We start from the raw sequence: 15,235 nt of genomic DNA, 5'->3' as shown, positions 1-15,235 counted from the left end.
GCCGAATAATTGGGTTAATCGCCAAACTAAAAATCACAGGCCCGAGTGGATCACCTTGTTGACAGCCAACAGCGGATTCTAATAGGTTGTTCCGATATAATAATTTTGTTGGGTATCTATAGCATTGCCAAAGAAAACTGTAAATTTTGGGTATTTCTTTTTTGACTTCTGGCAGCAAGGTGTCCCTATTCACCGAGTTGAAGGCGTTCTTGATGTCAACCTTCAGGATGACATCTCCTTTCCCATGATTTAGATAGGTCGACAGGGCGTGTACGGCAGCCTCGCAGCCCCCTTTCGAGCCGTAACCTAGCTGCAGGGGCTGAAATTTGTCCGAAACTTCCTCACTACAAAATTTAGAGCAGATTTTGGCTACCATACGACGGTAAGTAGTCCCCACGGCAATTGGACGAATACCGCCATCCCTTTTGCGCAGAGCACATAGATTGGCTCCGTACAAAACGTCGATGACGGTTTCGTCCACCTTGCCGGAGAGCATAAGGTTGGTCAGGGCCGTAAGCTCCTTCAAGAGCGACTCACCTGCTTCCCCGGCGCTTGGGCAGGTGAGATCCTTTAGATGTTGCGGACTCAAGCCGTCGAGGCCGCCTGCAGAGCCGCATCTGAAGGAGCCTATGGCTGTGACCAGGTGTCGACCTGTAACTGTGAGGATATCTGTGTCCGGATCAGGAGGTTCGGGAAAAGAGAGGTCATCGGCAGGGGCAGGGTGTTTACTCTCCAGAGCGGAGAGTGTCTCTGGAGAACACGGCGCCACCACATCACTGCTGAAGAGAATTCTAGCAGCCCCCCGAATGTCACCTTCACTCAACTTTGATTCCACTAGGCGTGGAATATTTGAGCATCTTTGAGTCGGTAATTTAGTATCGAAATCTGTATGGCCTAAAGTTGTACAATTGTCTTTAATTTGTTTTGTTAGTGACTTTTTGTTTGCCAAACTTTTCTGAACATGCAGAATTCTATAGGGGAAGGTGAGCAATTCCTCCCAGGCACGTTGCGAGTTCTCTCGTGCAGCCAGGCGAACACAACCTGCCAAGTGTTGAGCAACCAGAGGCCTGGCTCCACGGGGAACCCGCTTTAATACTGGGACAGAATTTTTGAATTTCGATAGCTTTTGCCAAAAAGGATCGAATAGGTAACTATTATAGGATACATAAAAAAATATTCTATAATCATAGGAATATAGATGACAACATTTATTTTCATTTACCCGACACACTACACCAACAACATCTTTTATCATGCACCCAAAAAAAAATGAAGAATATCTTGCACGACCCAAGAACCGAACAGCATAATTTGGACCTCCCAACTAACAAGGCAGGCTTTCCTTACCCAATTATCTTTTTTTCGAAAATTGCATTTTTTTGTCCACTGCCACGTTTTGTTCCTGTGATAAATCTTTCACATGAGCGGGTTCCGTACCTCGCTCAACCCTTGTCAGTTATATCGTACAACGAGATCTGTTATCACGTGGTTTCCTAACCAATAAACACCATGTTTTAGAAAAAGAGTATTTGTGTTGTTGCTTGTTTGAAGTGTTCTTTGATTGCTGAATGAATGGTGTAGTTAGTAGCATGATAGAAAGTCTTAGCTATGAGAAATAATGAAAATCTTATCATAATTATCTTATTAATCTAGTGTAACGTGAATTTTTGGATGTTCTTTCTCAAAGAAAAAAAATATTGGTTTGAGGGAGGAGGGCACATAAACAGTCGCTCCGTGTTTAACAAATGGTACCTACTCAGCTGTATCTGGTTAGATTGGCAACTCATGAGATCTCCCCTACTAATATTATAAATGCGAAAGTAACTCTGTCTGTCTGTCTGTCTGTTACGCTTTCACATCTAAACCACTGAACTGATTTAAATAAAATTTAGTACAGAGATAGAGTTGACCTTGAGAAAGAACATAGCCAGTTTTTATCCCGGACTTTTGAAGCTGAAGTTTGTTTGGACTCGTCTATTTGATGAGTCTCTGAAAAAATATTTCAGGCAATACATTAATTGTCGAGTTAGGCTACCGATAAAGTAGTACATAAGGACACGGGTGAAAAAAATATTGGCCCATATGGATTGAAACATAGTTTCTAGCAAAAAGTTTTACGAAAATCCCAGGAGGTCTCCTTCATTCATCATGAGCAATCAAACAAAACTTCTGATTGATGAGCTTGAGAAAATCTAGTACCTACTATACTTACACGTATTTTCCTTTGAGAAATCATTATAATTAATAGCTCCGAGATTCAAAGGGAAAAGTGTCATTTTCTTCAATTAACGCGGCTATATAAAAAGATTTTTTTTTTATTTCTTGCTATTTTTTTCTCGTCCCGTCCGTCAAAGGAGGTTTGGGAAATGGACGGTAATTTGAAAATCGGTTTCGTTAATATTGGGTTAAGGGATTTTTAATTGTCTGGATTTTTAATTTGGTAATAGTTTTCTTCTTTTATTACAAAGCTTATTATTATAAAGCTTATATATTGGGTATATGACGTATAAAACTGTAATTTGAAATGTTAGGAGGTCATTCCAGGTAGGCAAGTGCCTATGTAACTTTTCTAAAGCCATATGAATATATTGGACTTAATTTCTGAGCCTAAAAATAGCCAATCCGTGCTAAGCAAGGAGGTGGCTAACGCTCATTCCTTTTCTGCATGAAAATAAATTAATAAAAAAGGTTGATAACGACACAACAAAAGCAGCATAAAAAAAAACATATAAAAATAATTATCACTTCTTTATCCGAAATTCTTCAAAAATTACCAACACAATTACCGAACAAACACGACAATTTAAACGAACACGACTCGTTTTAAAAAAACATTAATAATATGACGTGCCGAAAATACCCTTAATGGTCAGCAAAATGTGCGAAATGTAATTAAAATGCCTTCCGCAAGAGATTTTGCTGTCGCAGCCGTTTTCATTAAAAGTTTGGCGACGCGTTGAATTCGTCACAGTCTCACTCCACATACCCAGCATACGGAGCCTTTAATTCACGAGTTAAGCCTTTAGATTTTGGTCCATTTGTTTCCACGTTTTTAGGCGGAAGAAATGGGCTATATTTGTCACGAGGTGGATAGAGCTACTTTTCTAGTTGTAGAAAAAGGGCAGCAAACTCTGAAATTATTTAGAGCTTCGGGTCCTATCTCGGTAAAAAAAAATCCCGACTCGGTTATTGTAAATTCCAGTCATAATGGTTTGCTAACCTTTACGGTTTTCAAAAGTCTGCAACTTCTACGTAAGCGTATCTCAGTAACTGGGTTGGCTGTTTCTGAAAAGGGCTTACGTGTAAAAAAGATATAAGTAAAAAACTTCAACTAGACTTGTGTTTGCACACATTATCCCTTTTGTCCAGGTGAGCATTAAAAGATTTTGAAACCGCTATCCTTTCGTCCACTTTAGCTTAAATCTTTTTGCCAGACAACTGAAAAGTAAAAAGATTTATTAATCTTTAAGACACATTCATGTAAGCTAGGTATTTGTTTTTTAATCCAAAATGTTTTTAGCATTAGTTTTTGTAATAGTGGTCCATTTTATTTACCGTCAGTTGCACAAAAGTCCATTAAAGTTAAAGCTTCTTTAAATCTATTGCTGACTCTTTCTCTGTCAACAAGATAACAAGTGATAGCAATAGATTGAATGAAGTTTTAATTTTCATGGATCTTTGTGAAACTGACGGTTAGGCTTACAATGACCTAGTAGACCCATATACTAACGAACTATTGCGGAATAGCACCAAACACTTTACTGTCCAGGTAAGAGAACATACCACGAAAAAAAAGAGGAACCAAAAAAAATTAACTGCATATACATTTATCCCATAAACATACAAACGACTTCAAAACCTACTTTAAGCTACCCCTTTTAATGTTCCCCAAAAGACATTCTGTTTTCACTATTTACTTTTGTGTTCCATCTAAAAAGCTTCAGCATTGACATCTGTCATTGAACTAGACAGCTCCGCACAATGATTTCAAATTCTTTTTTTGCAATAAACAGCTGGCATTTCAAGACGTCTTAGTGTACGCGCATACTATAAACTTTTAGTCGGCCGATAATTTGTTTGGCACTTAATAATTTATTTTCACACAAAAAAGGAAGTTTAGCTGAAGAATCAGTGCCCTCTGCAAACTTTTAGTCGGCTGACTTTGTTTGGGCTTCTAAATCAGTATAAAGATGAATGGTAGTACACACTTTACTAAGATCAGGTACTTAGCCGGTATCAGAAAAACAGAGAACTTTAATTAGAATGAAGATTTTCCTTTAAAAACATTTTGCCAACCATTGGGTCAACTGTCTGCAGTGTGCCAGTACTCGTAGAATTTTATTTGTAAGAAAACATCTTCAATTTTGTAAATCCAAAATGTGTGAATGTCAGGCTTATCTCCTAATGTGTTTAGATTTCACAAATTGTTTGTAAGATATAATGTAGGTGTTAAAAAATGCCTAGAAGTGAGGTGGACGACTTTTAAGAGAGCGCGTGTAAGATAACATTCTTTTCATATTTTTTGGAAAATAAGAAAACTCTTTATATTTTTGGAAAATATAATATTATTTTTGTTAAACCGAGATGAGCTTAAAATGTGAGCAGCAAATTGTATTAAGATTATCAAACAAAAAATATGATGTGAAATTGTTATTAGTCGCCTTTCACAGCAGTAAATGAGAAACTGATGTTTATTTTCTTCTGTTGCAATTTAAAATTGCTTTCTGTCTATTTTTGTCACGTATTAGCAAAAGGTAAAGAAAATATATTAAGGTGTATTTATAACAACCAACGTTCAATTTTACTGCATACTAAAAAATCGCGCTTGAAACTAAGGACCAAAAAATTATCAACAATAGCAACTTAAACTAAGAATGGTATTTAATCCCGCTCAATCGCTATGCAAAGTCCCGGCCCGGGCAACATAGAGGCTTCAACCAGATTATGTAGAGAATTCTCCGTTTCCCGTGCGTCCCGAATCCCGGGACTATAGTTCGGCCATTCAGAGAATGCGTTCCTGACACGTCGCGATTGAACTGACGACGTAACTTTGCAATGGCGTTGCAGTTACGATAAAAATATTTTTGCTGGTTGTTTACCGTTTTAACAATTGAGGAGCATTAAAACAACATTATTATATCAATAATCAATGAATGTTATTACGTCGTCAGTTCAATCGCGACGTGTCAGGAACGCATTCTCTGAATGGCCGAACTATAAAGACCTGTATTTCCCAACTCTAGCTCTCTGGTTTTCGGTCAAAAGAGCCCGTTTTGGAAATCTAGGTTACGTTTGCCTGATTCTAAGTAGCATTCTGGCTATTGTAATGGACTATGTGTAGTTTATTTTAGTAATAACATTTATGTAAAATTAGCTTCTGATGACAGTTTTACTTTCGTTCTTTAAGACCTACTTCACGCACTGGGGTGAATAGTGACAAAATAAAAATTATCAAAGCTAAAAAGTTTGTTTGCTTGTGTGGTTCATTCCGCTAATGTCAGGAACAACCAGTCGGATCTCATTTGTTTTTTTCAGGGAGTCCATTTGTCAAGAAAGGCCATAGGCTATCTGGTAAGTAGTTCCAACGGGGCGTGGATGACACCGCTGGCAGAAGCTAGCTTATTACATAAGTTTGGTTTTTCCTTTATTTTTAAACCATGCTTTTCATTGTTTCACTGCAAGAAAAGATTACACGAGGCTTGTGACATCAACAGGTTTTCACAAGGCCAAATGTCGAATTTATAAATTTGTAAATACAAAATACAGCTTTCACCATCACTTCAATGTCGAAAAAAAACTTTTTTATCAAATAAAAAAGTTACCGGCCTATTTATGATTCCTAATACAACCTTTTTAGGTTAAAAGTTAAACATGAAGCCATCAATTTTGTTCTAAAATTGTTTATTATTATCAAAGTGATGTGGGTCAGTTTGTAATTAGCAGAATTAAGCAAAAATGTTAATTGGTTCTAGGTACTTGATAACCCAATAGGCCTTGCTTACAAAATATTTGAATTTTTTCGTGGATTTTTTTTGATAAAACTGGCAAGTATGAAAGTTAGATGTTTATTCTATGTGAGGTAAAGCATCTTTACCGAAATTGAATAAAACAGTGACCATGTTACCAAATAAATATTATATTATTTATTGGTCCCAGAGTCTAATTTGGATAAAATTCCGGTTCCACTCAAATTCGAATAGACTATTATCCTGGTAAAATATGGACATCAAAAAAGTACCTACTGTACTTTTTTGTATATAATAGTAGTAGGTACTTTTTTGAGTAGGTTAACTTTCACCAACAGCTAGGAAGAGGATATTAACTACTGCGCTGAGACTGCCTTTAACAAGCACACCCCACAGCTTTAAAATATCAGTATAAATTCCATACACTGCGGGACAAAAAATACTAGAAACACATCAATCATCTCAAATCGTCAAAAATACCCAAACATACACATGAAAACTTCAGATCAAAACAAAAATATTTTCCTTGCCTTTACAAAATAGCTTCGGAATAAATCCTGTTTGCTGGGTACATTTATTGCAAGGGCCATCCCTTCATCCCTCCCCTCTACCCCTCGTACCCCGTAAGGGATAGACACGTTCATAATTGTATTGGCGGGCTTTCCTTGCTGACGCGAAACTTCGAGAACGAAGAGATTTTTTAATGTTTGAGCTAAAGATGTTTTAGGAAACTATTTTTGTAGGGTATGTTACTGAGTTGGAAGATTAAAGGTATTTATATTTTTTTGTGCTTGGAGACCCTTAACCATTTCACTATCCACGAAGTAGACACAATAGTTAAACAATCGGTGTATATCACATATGACTCATTAGACAAAGAAGTTGTTAAGGTACATAAGTCTGTTATTCAATACAATTGGACTGGAAGTCGACCCAAACATATTTGGAAAAAGGCTAGGCAGATGACGAGTCAATATTATGTTGTTATATTGAGAAATATGTCATCTAATTTACATTTTATTGAACTGAAGATGGTAATTTACATAAAAGCCCTTTTAATAAAAATATGATATAATGTACATGAATGTACATAGAAACGTGAAACTGACATGAGCATCTAGAAAATAAATTCAATGTTGGTATTGTCACTTCTTATATTATTCCAAGGATTGACTTCCAATGCATTGCAAGTTTCATAATGCAAAATATATCTACGGCAAACAGTTGCAATCTTGATATGGGAATGTAGTGTTAAAAACTTTTATTTTATAACAAAGAATTGAGACTGGATCCAACAGAATAGAAATTGGATTGGATGACTTTTTCACTGACTACAAAAAACAAATGTAAATTGACGATTCGTATATAGGTTCCCAAGACAAACTATATGGCTATACTGAAAACAGCTGTATCTAAGATATATACAAATTCAAAAATATAACTAAATGACTTCACTATTGTCATTCAAATAAAATCAAAACCGTCAAAAGTTTTCGATACCAGTTTAATCTTTAAAATCACTACATTTAACTTTAAACTTTTGTTCTCCAAATAATACCCATTTGTGCTTACAATTATTAACAGTGATACCATCCTGATATTCTCAGAAATTTTGCGGTACTAACAATAGAAAATTCAATGTTAATTAAATTATTTGAAGCACATTTTTGAATGTTATTACAGACCAGCTACTTTTTGGAAACTTTTAGTTGCTTCCATCTAGTTATGGAGACGACTTAAATGCCGTATTTTCACGTAATTACGATAAAATATAGCTACACGTTATAATTATGAAGAATTCGTTTTGATTGAGCATACTAATGTGGTACTATGGCAACCCTGATTGGTGGGAGGACTCAAAATATCGACAGGTGTGGAGACAAAATGGGTAGGCTTTTGCCCAGCGTTCGAATAATATAGTCTTAGAAAAAGATACTACTCTGAGGAACTAGGAAGGTACGGAACTAATACGAAAAAAAAAGTTTCACATTTATCGAGGAAGTTATAATAATTCTTACACCGGCAGGGTACCTAATCATTGTGATATATGTGTCGCAGGGATATGATAAAAACGGGGATATGATCAATTCCCTAAGGGATTTGATCAAATCACGGAGGATGTTAAAATAGCAACACGATTTTATCTTTTCTCCAAACAAATCTAGTGAATTGAACAAATCCCTAAATTGGTTCAGTGAAATGACAAAAAAAATGTCAGTTCTTGTTTGGGTCGCGCTTGCAAACACTAGGCAAGCCGTAGGTGTCATAGATGTGCCTGTAAGAAAAATAATGTTTTATGTTATTCACGATGCCACAAATCAGCTGCATGTTTTAATAAGTGATTATTACAAATAGGCATATCATACGCAACTAAAATATTTTTAAAAGAAATTTTTGTAGATTCTTTCAAAAATTAAAATATTGTTCTGAGTAATCGTGATTTTTATATCAATATTTCCTTGTATTGCATACACCTGATTATCATAATTATGTAGGTATATCTTACCAAATAAACCTTTAAAATATCAAAGCAAAATTATTTTTGTCATTTCACTGAACCAATCTAGTGATTTGTTCAATTCACTAGATTTGTTTAGGGAAAAGATAAAATCGTGTTGTTATTTTAACATCCTCCGTGATTTGATCAAGTCCCTTAGGGAATTGATCATATCCCCGTTTTTATCATATCCCTGCGACATATGCACTATAGGAATACTTAACTACTTGTATGAAACTATCGGCCGACTAAAAAGTCTGTAGTGTACGGAGGTTCTAACACTTTACCAATTCCAGTTAAGCTACGCCTACAATTTGAACAAATAATGCCCAGTTATAACAAAACAATTGAGGAACAAACAAAGGTATTGTTTTAGTTTTGAAAATGTTTTCATACCAGTACTTCTGAATAGGTACTAGGTTAATAATGTTTCAATAAGGTCCATAATGTTTTCATACTAAGCTGTCATTGAATATCTTTGGAAGTCGTTACGGGTAATCAGTAGCCAGTAAATCTGACACCCAGTCTTACCTAGGAGTATTGTGTCCCCCGGGTAACTGGGTTGACGAGGTCAGATAGGCAGTCGCTCCTTGAAAAACACTGGTACTCAGCTGAATCCGGGTAGACTGGAAGCTGGCCCTGAAAGATAGTTGGTAAAAGGTTAGGCAGATGATGAATATTTTCATACTAGGACTTGGTTCCCGCCGTGCCGCGCGTTGGTTTAAGCCGTGTAGCGACGGCTTAAGAATACACATGTCGCTACCCCCTTCTTCCAGTGGGTGTCGTAGAAGTCGACTAATGGAGAAAATTGCACCGAACACCAGTGCGAGAGAAGGAAAACTCGGAAAAAAACCCTCTATCAACCCGTCTGGCCAGCGTGATAGCAGTAGGCTATATTCCTCTAATGTGCAGAACAAAAAAGCCACGGCCCCTAGTTCCCGGCAGTCCCGCTATTCCCGGTCACGGTGGCGACCGTGGTTACGGTGGGACAGGGGGTGCGAAGAATCTCCGGGTTACGGGAGGCCACCAAACACAACTGACTCTTGCGACGTACAACGGCCGCACGCTACGGCTTGACTCGCATCTGGCGCAACTCGAGGTGGAACTTGGGAAGATTAGGTGGCACATATTAGGGTTATGTGAAGTTCGAAGAGAGGGGGAGGACACCATAACCCTCGAATCAGGTCACCTAATGTACTTCCGAGAGGGAGACCAACAATCCCAAGGTGGCGTTGGGTTTCTGGTTAATAAGTCCCTAGCTGATAACGTTGTGGAGGTGTCTAGTGTGTCGAACAGGGTAGCGTACCTTATCATAAAGCTCACCGACAGGTATAGCCTCAAGGTAGTGCAAGTGTACGCACCGACCTCGACACATTCAGACGATGAAGTGGAGGATATGTTTGATGATATATCAAGGGCCCTCCACTTCACTACAAAGACCCATTACACCGTTGTCATGGGGGACTTTAACGCTAAAGTGGGAGTACAGATTTGCGGCGAATCGGCAGTAGGATCCCATGGATTTGGAAGCAGGAATCATAGGGGGCAAATGCTCGTCAACTTCCTTGAACGCGAGGGGCTCTTTTTGATGAACTCCTTTTTCAAAAAGCAGCCCCAAAGGAAGTGGACGTGGCAAAGCCCCGACACTATGACTAAAAATGAGATTGACTTCATCATGACGAACAAGAAGCACATATTCAGAGACGTCTCCGTGATCAATAGGTTTAATACCGGTAGCGATCACCGACTTGTCCGAGGCTCTCTGAATATCAACTTCAAGGCCGAACGTTTCCGTCTGATGAAGGCCAGGCTCCGACCAACACTGCTCCAAACCATGACAGGATCCGAAACGTTCCAGTCAAATCTGGAGAACCGATTTGCCGCCGTGGAAACCACAACAGACGTTAACCAGAACCACGAATATGTGGTTCGGATCCTCAGGGAGGAAGGTTCGAGATTCTGTAACATGCAGCGTAAGGGCAAGAAATCAAAGCTTTCGGAAGAGACATTAGGGCTTATGAAGAAACGACGTGAAAACCCGCCTGTCACTTCGTCAGCTAAGCGGGCTCTAAACCAAGAGATCAACAAGCACGTACGACGCGACCTCCGGTGCTCCAATACTCTTGACATTGAAAGAGCAATTGAGCTGAATCGGGGGTCAAAGGTGTTCGTACAATCTCTTGGAAGAAGCCACTTGACGAAGCTGACCACAACAAGTGGAGAAGTCGTTTCTTCGGTGCCGGCAGTCCTTTCGGAAGTGGAAAATTTCTATGGCCGGTTATACGCATCGCATGCATCTCGACCTGATCCCGGAAATGAGGATTCTAGAGCCACATTAACACGCCATTTCACCGAAGACCTGCCAGAAGTCAGCAGTGGCGAAATCGAGATCGCTCTGAGACAGCTCAAAAATGGAAAAGCCCCTGGCGAGGATGGCATTACAACAGAGCTTTTAAAAGCAGGAGGTAAGCCCGTACTGGGGGAGCTCCAGAAGCTTTTTAATGCCGTCCTGTTTGAAGGGAGAACTCCAGAGACGTGGAGTAGGAGTGTTGTCGTCCTGTTCTTCAAAAAGGGAGACAAAACCCAGTTGAAGAACTATCGACCCATTTCCCTCCTAAGCCACGTATATAAGCTGTTCTCAAGAGTGATCACGAACCGACTTGCGCGAAGACTCGACGAATTCCAACCACCGGAGCAGGCTGGGTTTCGGAGCGGATACGGCACTATAGACCACATCCACACAGTGCGGCAGATTATACAGAAGACCGAAGAGTATAATCAGCCCCTGTGTCTAGCATTTGTGGACTATGAGAAGGCCTTTGACTCGGTTGAAATCTGGTCTGTTCTGGAGTCCCTGCAGCGTTGTCAAGTAGATTGGCGATACATCCAAGTGATGAGATGTCTCTACGAAGCCGCTACAATGTCCGTCCAAGTACAGAATCAGCAAACAAGGCCCATACCGTTGCATCGAGGAGTGAGACAAGGGGATGTTATTTCCCCGAAACTGTTCACTAATGCAATGGAGGATATGTTCAAAACGCTGAACTGGAAAGGACGCGGCATCAACATCAATGGCGAACACATCTCTCACTTGCGATTTGCTGACGATATCGTCATCATGGCGGAAACGCTGCAGGACCTACAACAGATGCTGAACGACCTGGCTGAATCTTCTCTACGCATCGGCCTACGGATGAACTTGGACAAAACCAAGGTCATGTTCAATGAACATGTTCTACCGGAACCGATTGCGATACACGGCGCCGTTCTCGAAGTTGTTCGGAAATATGTATACCTCGGGCAGACATTGCAGTTAGGTAGAAACAACTTTGAGGACGAGGTGAATAGGAGAATTCAGTTGGGTTGGGCTGCATTTGGGAAGCTACGTCGAGTCCTAACATCGTCGATCCCACAGTGCCTAAAGACAAAAGTCTTTAATCAGTGCGTCCTACCTGTCATGACTTACGGAGCCGAAACGTGGACACTGACGGTACGGCTGGTCCACAAGTTTAAAGTCGCTCAGCGGGCTATGGAAAGGGCTATGCTCGGCGTTTCTCTGAGGGATCGCATCAGAAATGAGGTAATCCGTCAGAGAACCAAGGTCATCGACATAGCCTATCGAATCAGCAAGCTGAAGTGGCAGTGGGCTGGCCATATTAGCCGAAGAACCGATAACCGTTGGGGTAAACGAGTTCTAGAGTGGAGACCGCGCCTCGGCAAACGTAGTGTAGGACGTCCTCAGGCACGGTGGAGTGATGACTTGCGCAAGACGGCTGGCAGGAGCTGGATGCGAGAAGCCGAAAATCGATCTCAGTGGCGTGCACTTGGAGAGGCCTATGTCCAGCAGTGGACTGCGATAGGCTGATGATGATGATGACTTGGTTCCCTCTCAACATTTTTGTATCAAAATCGTTTACCTCTATCTAAACTTAGAGTATATATAGAATTTCATTTAGCTAATTGCCAACTTTCATCAAAACTGAATCAGCAGTTTTACTACAAGAGCTTAACAAACAAACAAAGTTACATTCGTTAGTTACACATGAATGCGGAACTTTCCTTAACTCAAAATAGTTTTTTCCTCAATATGAAAAGGAAAAAATATTGTACCTGCTAAAGTAGAATAAATCAACCGTAACTCCTCAAAAATGACCGAAAAAAGAGTTAAGCCACTAACAAAAGATTTCCAAAGTCAAGGAAACTTACCAAAACAACTTTTGTTCGCAATATATATAGACGACTTAGAACGTTTTACCACCTGGAAAAGCCATAGGCAGATAGGCACAAAATACCTATGTGAAAAAGTCTGCCAACATACCTGCCAAGCATCATATAGTGATAGCTCACTCATTCACTTTCGGTCATATCATTACGGAAGCACACGAAAAAATTTTCAACGACCTGCATAAACTTGACACACATAGTAATAGTCAGCCCCAAAAGTGACGGAACATATTCACCTTTATAATACAGCTGAACAACACAAAGGAATTACTTAGCAACACAAACGCCAGAATTGACACAAAATTCCAACAGTCCAAAAGTAGCTGAACAAGATATAATAAGACGGTAGATGCTACGATGCTACGTTGCTCATCAGTTTTGAAATGAATTTATTTAGCTACTTTTGGGATTGACTTACCATACGAGCCAAACCGGCACTCAAATAACCTTATCAAAGAAAATGGCCCGTCAATGGCGTCTCCAGTTCGTTACATTATCTAAGATAGATGACGACGCTTGACCGAACTTCGCTTGTAACTTGAATATCCAATCAAAGATCGGGATATTTCCATTCACAACTTTGGCTGAAACTACTAACAAGTTTCTTGATACACTAAAATAAAACGTAAATTACCTGCGAAGTCGGATAATGGAATGGAAAGAAAGAAAGACTTTATTTTAGGAAAGAAGGAAACAATATCGTAAGTTATAAAAAACTCTTAGAAAAGTCGCCTGAAGGCGGACACGAGATGTGAATACGGAATTTCCTTTTAATATTGTACACACTGTTCAGATTTCTGACGAGCATTTGTAAATTTTATTTAATCGTAATATTTACATTAATTTTAAAAATATAAAAATTATACACACTTATTATCGAACTTATTTTCTATTATATTCTTCACTTACTATAAATTAATAAGAGAGCATTTGAGACGATTGTTTATACAAGTCCTAAAGTAGAGAAAAATCTGACTAAGGAACTTTTTTTGATCTTGATGAAAAAACAAATGTAGGTTTTCAGAATTATTGTCTTGTGACTCTATTGAACTAATTTTATATTAATACCTAACTTCTGCTAGCTTTTTCAGTTTTGTTCCATGGAGATCTTATACTAAAATAAATGTCAAGTTGGACAATCAGTTTCTGAGATTATCGCGTTCAAAAAAACAAACAAAGTCTTTAGTTTAACGAGCTTCAGATATTTTTATTTTTCATTACCTACTTTATAATTGTTGGCCAAATATACAGTGTTTATGTCAAATCATATTATCACTTTGTAAACAAAAACAAACGTTATCGATATTAAAAAATATCGTTTTAATTTCCTTTTGTTTTCTAACTTTCAAGGAAAATGCAAGTAAAAATAATTATTTTTTGCATTCAGGACATTTTCATATTTTTCTTGCAAGTATGGTTTATTATACATAATTATTGTTAACTGACTTATTTATTACCTACTTAGATTCTTTCTGCTTTCTTTCAAATAGAAACACACTAAAATCAGTACCCCAATGCCTTAGAAAAAATGCCTTCAGCAATCAAAACTAAGATCACAGTATAGAATAGAATAGAATTTTATTTTGCAAATATGGGTATATATACCACTATTTTTTAATTAGTGCAAATACATACTTAAAGGGTTTATTTAAACAGTTCTTAGTATTATCTATGCAAAGTTTCAAAAACTGATATTCATAATCAGCAAAGTTATTAGCGATAATTTATATCCAATAAAAAAACCCCCGACCCAAAAAAAGCACGCAATTATTATGACAAAAGGTTAAAAACGCTAAACCCTATAAAAAGCAAAAAATAACTTTTAACACTACGTAAGTACCAACTAAAGCATGTCAGACTAAACTAAATTTTGTCGTGTCGGGGGACCGCTCTAATTTATTAGCTTAACGTTAGAAGTAATTATATACTACTACATTATATATACTTCTTATAACTTTTTATATAATTTTGTTTAGATACGTGTTTTTTATACGACTGTTGTAATTAAGTAGGTATCATTTGATTAATGTAGTATTTTTAAAGGTAAAAAGCGGTCCCCCGACACGTCAAAATTTAGTTTAGTCTGACATGCTTTAGTTGGTACTTACGCAGTGTTAAAAGTAATTTTTTGCTTTTTATAGGGTTTAGCGTTTTTAACCTTTTGTCATAATAATTGCGTGCTTTTTTTGGGTCGGGGGTTTTTTTTTAATTTATAATTTAATTTTATTTCATGCTTTTTGAAGGAGCTCCTTAATTTTTCCTTCTTTCATTTAATTTCTTTTATTTTAAGATGTGGTCGCTATATGCGATCTCGGCCAAAGGAAGCTGTTTAAAAATCCTCATTACAAAGTGGCTCTGGGAGAATTGCACAGATTGAGAAACAATAAAGATTAACCTTTGGTCATTTTAGACTTTCAGCAAAAATACATATAAATCGGTTTATCCGTTTCATTCCGGCATTCCAGGGTTTCATCCGCCACATCCTATTTCCAGCATCAGGTTCTAGTCAATTAGAAAAATGAAGAGAACTAGTCAAGACAAATTCAAC

Source organism: Helicoverpa zea, chromosome 24 (genome assembly GCF_022581195.2).
Source record: "Helicoverpa zea isolate HzStark_Cry1AcR chromosome 24, ilHelZeax1.1, whole genome shotgun sequence".
Classification (NCBI taxonomy): Eukaryota; Metazoa; Arthropoda; class Insecta; order Lepidoptera; family Noctuidae; genus Helicoverpa; species Helicoverpa zea.
Note: the sequence above shows the minus strand (reverse complement) of the source record.